Source organism: Capsicum annuum, chromosome 6 (genome assembly GCF_002878395.1).
Source record: "Capsicum annuum cultivar UCD-10X-F1 chromosome 6, UCD10Xv1.1, whole genome shotgun sequence".
Taxonomy (NCBI): domain Eukaryota; kingdom Viridiplantae; phylum Streptophyta; class Magnoliopsida; order Solanales; family Solanaceae; genus Capsicum; species Capsicum annuum.
The window spans coordinates 119,675,662-119,689,786 of record NC_061116.1 but is presented as its reverse complement, the minus strand read 5'-3'; positions in this window follow the sequence as shown (position 1 = coordinate 119,689,786).

Sequence of the window (14,125 nt, the reverse complement as noted above, 5' to 3'; positions counted from 1 at the left end):
CAACCTTACTCTCCAATATCAAGTCTAGAGATAACTCAAAAGCAAACTTTCTCATTCTTATCCTCATGCTAGAAACCATCTCTGGAGCATACTGAGATAACTGGTGAAACTTCAAGGCATACTCCTTGACTGAAATCTTACCTTGCTTTAGATAAACAAACTCTTTTGACTTCGCTTCTCTCAATTCTTAATAAAAGAAGCAATCTAGGAAAATAATAGAAAAATCCTCCCATAGGGGTAACTCAACATCGTCACCCTTTGACTAGTCCCATTCTTTGTACCACTGGTATGCTATATCTTTCAGCTGGTAGGCAGAGAACTCCACGCCCTTCATATTTGTGGAAGGCATAACATGAAAGATCTTTTCCATCTTATCCAAAACACCTTGAGGATCCTCCTCTACCTTAACACCGGTAAAGGTTGGAGGATTTAACCTCATGAACTATCCAACCCTTGTGGCCTCAGAAGATGGAGTAACAGAAATACCTCGCTCAGCCTGAGAAGCTACCAACTATGCTAACATATTGATAGACTAGCGAAACTCAACATTTATCATATCAGCCTGAGGAGATCGAGAAGGACTGGAGGAAATCAGTGGAACTCTAGGAGGGAAATCAGGAGTTGGACCCCTAGATCGAGTCTGGACCCGACAATGAGGATGGGTTCCATCAATATTTCCCTTGGGTGGGATGGAGAAGTTTCTGTGTACTTTAGATCTTCGAGGAGGCATGATTTGGAAAGCGAACAAACGGTAATTAGAGAAGATTTTAGGACCTTAGATTCTATATCTTGAAAATAGAACACAAGAAAAAAACATTCCTAAATACCTTATATCCTTTCCTTATGTGTGTGGTGCACTACTGACCCGTAAAAGAGACTCTACTCAACACGGCTTTGTCGGACACCTATTTGACCATGAACCTAGGGATTTGATACCAATCTAACATGACCCAAACTAGGTCCTAATCGTGTCGGGCATCTTAAGTCCAACTAGGACCGAAGACCACCCCCAATATCCAACCATAATTGCCCTGCACCTCATGTCAGATGAATTTCAAACAATAGCAAGATAAAGAAATAATAGTTTAAGGACATTAAATAAAGTCTATAGTTATAATCCAAAAACCTTAACAAATTATCCAACCCATGCCAACCCCAATGAAAATACTAATACCAAGGATGCCACTATTACCAAAATCGCCCATGCCTATACTAGTCTGATAAAGCCTCTAACCAGAATCAATAACATACGGTTGGGACATGCCCCCGACTATAGATGAAACCAAACCAAAGAAATAACAAAACTAAGAAGTCCATAACATGAAATGGAGCCTTACAAAGTATGGAATCTCTACACTTCAGTCTGACTCAAGGTTGTCTCTAAAATCCAAAATGCTGAGCAGGAGGAATGGTAGTATGGATGGTTCCTGCATCGCATAGGGATACAACACCCAAAGATGGTTAGCAGAGTGAACGCTAGCATGTACTCAAGGATAAGATAAAATAATGCCAGTAATTCAAAACCAAATCAATTAACCATATGCAATCACATATATACATATATGTACCATGCCGGGATAGGGAACAATGTGTAGAATGCATTTAAAACCTTTACCTGCACTGCTTAGCTTTGTCATCCTAAAACCATCCATGGGCTATATGGGTTCAGCTCTCCCTACTAAAATGGAGAGCGTGTTAGCCACATGATCAGAGAAATAAACCTAAGATGACTAGTATATCTCCCAAAACATAAAGTGTGACATTATGCGCACGGTTACTATAACCAAACCTCACATTAAGAAACATGAGTTTCCGGTATTGGTCCCCCCAGGACCTCCACATTACACGACTTTGCTATACACCCCCCTTTAAGCCCATATTAAAACCATTTAGACATTCCAAATATTTACCAAGGAGTCTTTTATTAGGCATTAACCATTGGTACTGTCATACAAAAATTAGAGCTTGCAAGTCTATCCATTTATGCCATACTAAATCCATTAAACCAATTTGAATCCAAAGTTTCCAATTAAACTAATACCATGACCACCAAGGCCTTTTCCAAGCCATTTAAAACCAACCAAACCTGACCCACCCTGCCCTGAAGCCTTGTCATAATGGGCATCCCAAGTCTGACCAGGATCGCAGACCACCCCTATTACCCAACCCAACCTCCAGCCGCCTGCCCTGAGTTGGATGACTTTTGAGTATGTAATAAGATAGTGTAACAGCTCACATAAAGACTCAGGGAATAGATCATAATCGTGACCGACCCAATCGAGTCCAACCATCCCATACCAATAATCCAACCATACCATAATAAGGTCCATAAACCAGGCCATAATAAAGGACGTTCCAAACATAATATAATTAATCCCAAAATGAAATATGACAGAATAGTGAGAAATTATGTTTGATAATACCAACCTTCAAGCTTATTCCAATGCCAAGGATGATACCTATACCGATCCCATCCATTCCAACCCATAGAAGTACCATAAAGCCTCTAACCAAAAGAGTAATAAAATCCGGTTGGGATATTCCCCCAACCATAGCCAAAACAAATATCCAAAATAAAATCAAAGTGTCTTAAAATATTCTTAACATACAATGGAGCCTTTTAAAAGGATATAAGCTCACCACTTCAGTCCAAATGCTGTCCCTGAGTCAATCACTATAAAAGAGGAGTAGAACGAACGGTTCCTGCATAGCATGGGTATACAACTATACTAGACGGGGTTAGCGAGTGACTGCTAGCATGATCTCAAGGTAAGGATAAAATAATGGCATTTATAAAACCAAGTAAAATCAACCATATGCACACAACCATACATATACATATATATATGTATATATATAACCATAATGGGAAAAGGGATCGGGTTTAACATACCTTTAAAACCTTTTTCTTGGGCCGTGTAGCTTTACCGTCCTAAACCACCCATGAGCTATATGGGTTCAGCAGCCCCGACTGAAATAGCCCCAGTGCATATAGCCGCACGACCAGGTAAGTATCCCTTGGGATGACTAGTACATCCCCTAATAAAATATGTCATCATGCACACGGTCACCAAGACCAACCTCATATCGACAAATATGAGTTTCCAATTTTGGTCCTCCCGAGACCTCCACCTTCCACGGCTTAGATACACCCCCCGCCATTATTTCCTAATTAAAACCAATTTCTAAATAACCAAACCATTATCTATTTATTAATAAAGGCCATTAATATTAGTATCATCATACTAACCCTTAATTATAAGTATCATCCATAGCCAATCATTTATAGGTTTAAGGGGACTTTCAAGTGCCCTTCCATTTATCATATTAAACCACTTGGGGATTCCATGTGCCCCTCAAGCATAACCATTATCCATTTACCATTTCAAGCCATTTAAATCATGCATAATTCCTTTACCAAATTTTTAAAACATGTAAGACTTCCATTAAAAGTAGTCAATGCAATGAACATATTTTTATAAGTATTTTGTCAAAAATATTGGGGTATAATATAACCAACCAATTCCAATTACCATTAACCATTCCCATCCAATAAAATTATCCAAAACCACCATTAATGCATATAAAATCATCATTAAAACCATGGAAAACCTTAACCAACCATTTAATATCAAAACTCCCAGATCGTATTTAAAAACCAAAATCATACAATTAATGAAATCATGAAAACATTCATAAAAATCTTGCCTTTAGTTAGAATTAACAATGAGGGAAGAGAACATGCCTTAAACCAAGATGATGATGAAATTAAATCACCAAGACAAGCCCCAAATTAATCCTTTAGTTGAAACCCTAGTTTCCTTTGCCCAAAAGCTCTTAAGAGAATTATGGAGTGTTTTAGAAGAGTTTGTAAGAGTTAATAAATGGAATAATAGGGTGAATAACCTCTTAAGTATGTTAGAAGTCATGGGACCCTATTAGGATAAGTGGGAAATGTCCACAATACCCCCACTTAAATTGCACCAAAATTTCATCACAGGAATACGACTGAACTACATGAGTCATACCCTTCAATACGATTGGTATCCTCCACTCGTAACCTAGACTCAACCCTTGGATAAAAAACTATCCAACATATGACTCATCCAGCAAAAATATATTGACAACATATGATTCATATCCTTCATTCGTACACCTGGCAGATTTATATCTAAGGAAGCTTTAGACATTGTACACTATACGAGTCCTGGGTATGAAGTGTACTTTGGCTTACAGCGTACGGTGAGCCACTCATACTGAGATCAGACCTAAGTAACAAAGTCTAAGATTAAGTTAAGGAACCAAATAATCTGTAACCACCAATATGTCTCGTACCCCTAAGTCATATCCATACCAATAACCAAAATCTATCTCACCAACCAACACTGGTCAGTATATTGCTGGAGCATACCATTCGTACCCCAACATACGGCTCATACCCATAAGTCATATTGGGTCCAAAGATTAGAATTCCAGGAAATTTTCTAAGGTCCAGAAACTAAGGTGTTCCAGTTTTCCCTACTAGGAACATTTATCCTTGAATGATAGAAAAAGTAGGTGTAACCACACGCAAGAGTCATTTGTATTATGTTATCAAACATATTCCTAATCTTTAACAAAGTTTGAAAAAAAAGAGGCAAAGACATTAATCTTTTCTTTAACAAACTCAAAAAAATAAAGATGTGTTGAAGACACATACCTTCCACACGAATCCTAGGAGCAGAAAACAAATATGGATATTTGGACTTCATATCCTCTTCTACTTTCCATATAGATTCTTACACCTTATGGTTCCTCCAAAGAACCTTAACCAAATCCATATCCTTAGTTTGCAACCAATGAACCTACCTATCAAAGATCTCAATCGGGACCTCTTCATAAAATAAAGAATTAGTAATACCCAGTCCTTCTAAAGGAACAACCTAAGAAGGATCACCAATGAATCTCATTAACATGGAAACATAAAAGATCGGATGAACTAAGCTCAAGCTAGAAGGCAACTCCAGCTCATAAGCAACATTACTAATTTTTGTAAAACCTTATAAGGACCCACATATCGGGGATTGAGCTTCTCCTTCTTGAAAAATTGCACTACTCTCTTCATGGTAGATACCTTGAGGAAAACCTTATCCCCAACCTCAAATTCCAATTCTCTATGTGTAACATCTGCATAGGAATTTTGGCAACTTTAGGAAGCTTAAGCCTATCTCGAATTACCTTAGCCTTCTCCATAGCCTGTTAAACCAAATTGGGACCAAACATATCCACCTCACTAAGCTCAAACCAACCAATAGGAGATCTATACCTTCTACTATACAATGCCTTAAAAGAGGCTATACCAATACTAGAATGATAACTATTGTTGTAAGCAAACTCCACCAAAGGTAGATGCTTAACCTAACTACTACCATAATCAATCACATAGGCCCAAAGCATATCCTCTAATGTCTAAATAGTTCTCTCCACTTGCCCATCTATTTTTACATAAAAAGTAGTACTCAAACTTACCTTAGTCCCCAACCCTCTCTGAAAAGCTCAACAGAAGTTAGATGTAAACTTGATGAGTGGTGATTTTACTACTCATTTGCGCTCAACATTCATACACATTACCTTATTTTGTAGTCATAGAGTTGGTGAGATAGAAAAATATGGATTGGAGCCAAAAATAATCAAAAGAAAGCAAGAGAAGTGCAATTGAAGACCTGGAGAAGAATGGCATCAATTATCAGGGTCGCATTCTAATAAATGCGATTGTGGTAGTCAAGCATGATCAATCAACTGCGGTTGCATAAGCCGACCACAGTCATGGTAGTTATAGTAGTGGCTAAGCTGGTGCGATCACAGCTTAGCGAAAGATTGTAGCCCAAGGGAAAAATAGGAAATGCACCTGGCTAAACTCAATTTGATAGAAAGACTTAAACCCTAGAACAATTGATCATATTCCATCTTCCCCAATAGTTAGGTTTTGTTCTTGAGTTCATAGTCTCTATTTTATAGAGAAGACAATATTGTATAAAATTTTGGGTGAAGAATACATTGGAGTAGCCTCTAAGTGGAGGAATACCTCACTTCCATTGAAGATTTGTGGGAGTCCAAAGTTTGAAGTAACTTTCACTTAGTCTTTAATAAATTATTTCAATACAGATTATGGGTATGTCCTTACTTATTTATCTTATGTGTAGATAGATCTATCTCTTGGGGTTATGTATAAATATGGATTAAAGTATGTGTGGTTGATTAACATATGTGTGGTTTGTTATTGTAGCTTCTACTTGGTAGTTCATATCTATGAGTTTTATCATTGCTTGACCAATTTGATTGGTCTTTGTGGGTGAAAGCCCCAAATACCCATATGGGTTTGTTGGGTGAAAACTCCAAACACTAGAAAGCTCAAGGCTATTTTCAAAAGAAGGGTTTTAGGTGAACTTTAGGAATCCATGTCATCCTTGAAAGAGGGATGTAGAGACCAAAGCAATGGTAGACAATTATGTGTGTAGTTTGCCAATCTATCACTATCTAAGACATAAGGGTACTATACCATGGGTATTATCCTATATATAGGAATTCCTAAATTGAGGTTTGGTTACCTATTGTTGAACATACCCATTAGGTATTTGAAAGAATTAATGGGGGAAAGTTTGATATTTTGTTTAAAGACTAGCATCAAAACCTATAACCAAACCTACCCACACTTGATCTACTAAAATAATATTGGCTATTAGTATCCACATTTACTCCCCTTAGTAATAAATAATCCCAAGATCTGTGCCTAATTGATACAACTCTAATTATTCATAGCCCCAAATTTATACTAGAAAAACGCTAAAAGAAATATTAGTGTAAATACCTATCTCCCCCATTTTTATCTTCTTGTACTATTGGTTTGAATTTAACTAGTATCTATTATTTTGAATTAAATTAATTTCCACTCACATTGTTCCTTGGGTAAATATATTAACGGCGATCGCCTTGCACTTAAATTAAGGTACAATTTGAGCGTTATCAAAAATAGCGCCATTACTGGAGAAAAATTTGGCATATTAAGTTAGTTTATAATTTTAGCTTACTTGCTTGAATTCAAGCTTGTAAATATTTGTTTGTGATTTTCTTTTGTTTCTTGTGTTGGGTAGATTTTTATTTTCTTTTACTTGTATCCATGGCATCTTCCAATAAAATATGATTTTGGTAGTTGGAAGTCATATCTTGATGACCCATGTTCATATTGTGATGGACCCCACTTTAAGAGAGATTGTAACTATGCTCCCCAAAGAGTGATGGAATCACCATCTTGATCCTATTGAGAGTATGGTTGTTCTTTATATGGTGGTTGAGATGGAATTCAGAGTGATTTCCTAAATGCCCCCTCCAATTTTTATGCTAACCAAGTTGCTAGTTCCCTTTATGAGTTTAATAGGTCCTATGCTGAGGAGAATAAAAAGCAACATGCCAGCTCCACTACTCTTGAACAAATGCTTCAAACTATTTTGAATTGGGTAACTATAATGGGGGAAAATGTACAAGACATACATCAATCTAATGAGGCATTCAGAAGGGAAATTATCAAGATAAAGAAAATAGGCATGGAATCAAAGCATGCAAATACCACTACATTGCCCATTTCCCTAGAAGAGGCTAATCAAGAAGAGAAACCAAGCTATGATGATGAGATTGGTAGTGAAGAATCCTCTGTGATTTCTCAATCAACTAAATCAAATAAGGATGAATATACCAAAATAAAAAGAATGGTACTAGAGTCGAAAGAAGAATCAAAGTCAATCTCTTATGAAGAATCTAGTTCATTTCGGGGTGAAAGTGCTACGAAGGATAAAATTCTAGAATTTGGGGTCAGACCTTATTCAAACCACTTTTAACATTGTTCTTACAGGATGTGATAAGAATCTATCTGCCTAGGAAAATGGTGGATTATGAGGAGAAGAGTACAATCCCTACATCGACGTACAAAGAATCATAAAGATAGGATCCAAGTAATAATCCACAAATAAAGAATAAAAACCATAATTGAAGCCTCCTCAATAGTTTTTCAATGACCCAAGGTTGTCCAAGGTGTTTATAAAAGAGTTAAAGTGTCCTATTTATAGTAGAACAAAGTTTGCCGATTTTAAACTAGCCGACATATATTTTGGGATTTGACAATCCAAGTGAGCACATGGAAGCCCCACTATCATTGGCCAAAGACTTCAACTTATGATGTGAAATTAGTGGCCTATTGATGTCTTCAACTTTTCCCAACGATTCATACCAAAAATTCGATGTGAAATTGGGTAAAAGGCTTAACTCTTCAAAATGATGAGATTAAAGCTTGCCTACCTTTACCTTACGTCTTCTAAGTTTTATCAGGGAAGATTTGAATCATCTGTCCCTCTGCTGCTCATTTCATATTGAATGAAAGTTGGTACAGAGATTCAAATATTATAAGTGGAAACATAAAAGGAAATGGTGAAGGCGTCGTGCTACGACGTTAAACTAAGTGCTCAATGGGAGGCAATCTAGCACACTACGAAAAGTAGCACATATCCTTTTTAGTTATGCATGATAGAGTAGATTTTATTTATGTTTTGGTGCATGCATAATCCATGTAAAGGTAGTACTAGGAGGAATGTTGATTGAACTTGAAAAGAGAAATGTGGATATTGGCAAATTTGGACTAAACACGAAGTACAAGAGACCCGATTATTTGGTATCAGTTACCGCGACTACCATTTGTGCCATCGTGATTATGGAGGCCACATGACGGAGATCGCATAACTAGGACCCCGATCATGGTCAAATTAGTTTAAATGTCCATCTGACTGCCCATTGCCCATACACATCTCTTTCAAAAATTATCTCAAATTTATGGTTGTGCATCGCATATCCAAGTGTCATTTCATTCCTATTATATAATCCAAACTTGGTATGTTGCTCTAACTCCCTGATTTTTAGCTTAATTGCATGTTTAGAACATGTAGTTTAGGAGAGGCCTATAATAATGTTTTCATTATGAAATGCATGCTTATTTGTGATTATTACTGTGGTTAGCTGTTGTAGTTGGTGTACAGACTAAGGGGGAAGTCTTGAGTACCCAAATTTAAGCTTTAAATGATTGAAACGATCATGTACACCATGTGTTTGATTTAATGCCCAGATGAGTTCAATTTAAATTCTTTCAACTTTGGGGCTATAATCACATATTCTAGGCTTAATTTCTTTTCTTATAATGTTGATATGCCTAGTTGAAACAAAGAATTGGAGTTAAAATTATGTTTTGAGCATTATGCAGAATCTCTCAACTAAGGTCTCAGGTACTGCAATAACGATCCCCATGAATGCGATCGTGGCAATGTGATCACGGTCACTGCTTCACGATCGCCATACCTGAGGGCAGTGTCTGTAGGAACCCAAAATTTCTGAACACCCATTACTCACCCCAAAACCTTCTATAACACTACCACATGAGCTTGATTGGCTAATTTAGCATATTTTTGGTGGTGATAATGCTAATGATAGTCTAAATTGAATTGCTTATAGGTACTAAGCTATAAAAATGAGAGTCTTTTGATGATATCAGATTCATGTCTCCAGAATGCCACAACCAATATTTCAATGATCTCTACAAGACCAAGGTTCTCCTAGAGAGAGGTATCTCCATGGACAAGGTACCATAAAAGTTCCCAAAATTCTTTAATAGGCTTGCTGCTACCGGATGGATATGTTTTATTCTAGATCCCTGCCATGACAATGAGCAATGGGTGAGAGAGTTTTATCCGAACCTTAGCGTAATCTCTCCCTTAAACCTAGTGATAAAGATTCAGGGAAAAGATGTACATTTTGGAATGGAGTAGGTGAATGAAGTGTATGTGCTCCTAGATTAAGATATGGCTGACTTCAGGAAAATGGCTGTGAGCCAGGGACCTGGATAGCTGGAATTCTGTGCCCTGGCAGAGAGGTCTCTTGGGATGCCTCTAAAAGAGGGATCTCCATACACGACTTTACAGTAGAGGCCAGTATTTGGTTGAACATCATATACCGCAGAGTGTCTCCTTATACTCATATGACTTCAGTTACTAATTTACAAACTCACATGGTGTCTTGCCTTATATATGGCATTGTTCTAAACATGGGATAGATTGTGCTTGAAGAATGAAGGCATTTCAAAATTCAGGGTGGTACACTTCTTCCATTTCTTTTTTTTATTATTGAGTTGTGTAAAAGAGTAGGGGTGGAAGAGTATCCCATAGACACCTGGGTGAAACTAAACCCATATATTACTCTACACAAAATCAGAGGCATAGGTGTACCCAGTCAGAGTAAGAAGAGAAAAGTTGACTTGAGTAAGCCAACAGTTGAAGAGCCTAATTATTGTAGACCATCCACTACCGGGCATCTAGAAGACATTGGTATTGATATAAAGGCCATCAAAGAGCTTGTTTCAGGATTACCTCAGGGGTCGGGAAATTTCTCCATTGGTCGCCACTCATTTGTATCCCAATCAGATTATGAAATATAACAGGAAGAGCAGAAGAAGTAGGGAGCCACAGTTGCTAGATTGGAGAGAGCCTATTCAACTTTGGAAACATCATAAAGATACCTCATATACTCGCATTAAACAATGCTGTAGAGAGAAAAGAAAATAGATAAATTTTTTATCAAGATATGGAGAGGGGTGACGAGTACCTTTAAGGTGCTTAAACCAAAGGAGCGACTACCTTTGCCGAGGGTTGGCAGTAATTATGAGGCCCTCGCTGAGTGGTCTAATACTGATAATGGTGGAGGTGATACAGGGTCTGTCGGAGAGAGCAACCCTTGAGGCTGATTCAGGGAGAACCCTTTTCTCTTATCTTGTTGATTAGGTAGTGGGGACACTTCTAGCTTTTTAGTTGGGGGGTGCCTGTCCCTATATCTGTATTGTTTAGATGTTCTTGGTATTATTTTGATGACATTTTAGATGATGTTTTTCATTTTTTTTGGGATAATACATTTGGGTACCCTGATGGTGACCATATTTTCATGGATTATCATGTGGTTTTAGTTTTAGTTTTTCTTTTTACTTTAGTTTTATTTTGATTATTATGATGCATGACGAGCTTTTCCCTATGATAGATTGAGTGACGATATTATTAAGGGTAAAGCATCGTGTTTAGGTTTTGAGACATAGATGCAGGGGAAGTCTAAGTACCCATAGCATAAATGTCATAAATTCAAGGGAAGTCTGAGTACCTATAGCATTGTGAATTGTAAATTTGGGATCACATTGTACACCATTGGCAAAGTCTGAGTAGCCATATGGTTGGTTTACCCGTTTTGAGCCAAAATGTGAAACTAAGACTTTGGTTGTAGCCAAAGTTTAGCAAATTGTTCATGGTGCTATTGCTAAATAAACAACCCCTTCCATCCAAAATTTTTCAAAAATCAAGGGCACGGATGTGAGCAACTTTGTAACAAAACTTCTCTTTTTATGACTCCATAAGTTGTTGACTTGTAAATAGTGATATATACTCAAATTTTTGTCTCCAGCGGGAGGGACGCTTGAGCCCCTTGGTGAATTTTGCATGCCATGTGTGGTGAGCTTTTTGTATTCATCTCTTGTATACTTGTGTTATCTAGAACTTGCCCCGTTAGTCTCTTAAGGCTAGTTTTGGTTGTTTGTGGTTGGAGAAATGATCTTAGGCCATCCTTGTGATTTTAGAAGCCACTTTATCCTAAAAAGCCTACCCAAGAATAAATGTAAGCCTTAGTTACCCACTTTGAACCTTTGAACCTTTCTTTAACAAACACATTATAAGTCATGAACCATTCTTTGTATCCCTTTTTTTGAACCATACCCTCCTTGAACTTAAAAATGCAACTTGAGGCTAAAAGCCTAAGTTGGGGGTGGTGAAGATTGATGGAAGTAAGTGTGGGGCCATGAAGTTGTAAGTGAAATCCCTAAGTGCCTAAGCATTGAAAACAAATGAATAGAAAAATATAGGGTCCAACAAAGTAAAGAATTGCATGAAATTTGCTAGTAAAAGAAATAGAAGAAAATGGGTGAACAAAGGAAGCAAAAAATATAGTCATATGAAAAGTGAGAAAACAAAGAGGAGTGGACCATAGTAAAAAATATAAATTAAATAGTGTGATGTAGATGTTCAAGGAAGGGGTTAGCCATGTTGTTCCCAAATGATATCCTACGTTGCAAGATCAAAAAATCCTTTGAGGGCAAGACTATGGTATGACATTTGTTGCATAGAGATTTCTTTTATGAGGGAGATAGTTTTTGCACTTAAAATTCCTTGTCGAATACTTGGTTGCTTGGTGTATGTAATTCTTTTTCTTGTGAGGTTGGCATGTTAACAAGTTGAGGTGGGCGATTTTTTCACCTTCTGAGCAATGAGAAAAATTTAGTATAGCTTAGTTTTAATCAAAAGTGAGTCACTTCTAGAGTATTGGTTATTATTTCTTGGTTGCTCTTTAAAGTTCTATGTATCCTTAAATATTGCATATTATGATAAAGGGTGTAGTGGAAAACATCTTAGCCCATGTGCAATGAGCTACTTGTGGTAGCGATTAAGGTTGAAGTCACTGTGATCCTTAACGCATGAAATTTGGGCATAGATAATTGTATCTCATGGTAAGAGGTAGTGTTGCTTGAGGACAAGCAAAAACTTTAAGTTGGTGGTGTTGATGAGTGGTGATTTTACCACTCATACACATTACCTTGTTTAGAATGAATAAATAAGACATAATTGTGAGTAAATTCACTAATATAGATACTTTTCTGGCATAGAGTTGATGAGATAGAACGAAAATGATCAAAAGGAAGCAAGAGAAGTGCAGCTGAACACCTAGAGTAGAATGGCCTCAGTTACCGTGATCACGGTCATAGTTAAGCATGGTCAATATCCAACTGTGGTTGCGGTAGTCGCAGTCGCAGCTAAGCTGGTGCGATAACGGCTTAGTGGAAGATTGCATCCCAAGGGCAAAACTAGAAATGCACATGGCTGATCTACATTTTGACAGAAAGACTTAAATCCTAGAACAATTGATCATATTATATCTCCCCCAATAGTTAGGTTTTGTTCTTGAGTTCATAGCCTCCATTTATTGGAGAAGACAATATTGTATAAAATTTTGGGTGAAGAATACATTGGAGTAGACTCTAAGTGGAAGAGTAGCTTACTTTTATTGGAGATTTGTGGGAGTCCAAAGTTTGAAGTAACATTCACTTAGTCTTCAATAAATCATTTCAATGGAGATTATGGGTATGTCTTTACTTATTTATCTTATGTGTAGATAGATCTCCCTCTTGAGGTTATGTATGAATAGGATTAAAGTGTGTGTGGTTTATTGTTGTTAGATTCTACTTGGTAGTTCATGTTGATGGGTTTTATCATTGCTTGACCAATTTATTTTGGATTTGTGGGTGAAAGCCCCAAATACCTATATGGGTTTGATGGGTGAAAGCTCCAAACTCTAGAAAGCTCAAGGCTATCTTCGAAGCAAGGATTTTGGGTGAACTTTAGGAATCCATGTCATCCTTGAAAGAGGGATGTGAAGACTAAAGCAATAATAGACAATTATATGTGTAGTTTGACCAATCTATCACTATCTTAGACATAAGGGTAATTTGGGAAGTTGACTATACCATGGGTATTATCCTAGAAATAGGGATGTATAAATTGAGGATTGGCTACCAATTGTTGAACACACCCATTATGAAAGAATCAACGGGTGAAAGTTTGGTGTTTTGTTGAAAGACTAGCATCAAAACCTATAACCAAACCTACCCACACTTGATCTACTAAAATGATGTTGACTATTAGCATCCACATGTCACTCCCCTTAGTAATATATAATCCCAAGATTCGTGCCTAATCGATAAAACTCTAATAATTCATAGCCCCAAATTTATAATAGAAAAACCCAAAAAGAAACATTAGTGTAGATGCCTATCTACCCCATTTTTATGTTTTTGTACTATTGGTTTGAATGTAACTAGTATCTATTATTTTGAATTGACTTAATTGCCACTCGCATTATTCCTCGTGGATTCGAACCCAACTCCAAAGTTAGGTAAATATATTGACGTTGACCGCCTTGCACTTAAATTGACGTCCAAGTTGGGCATTATCAAAACTGCATGCCA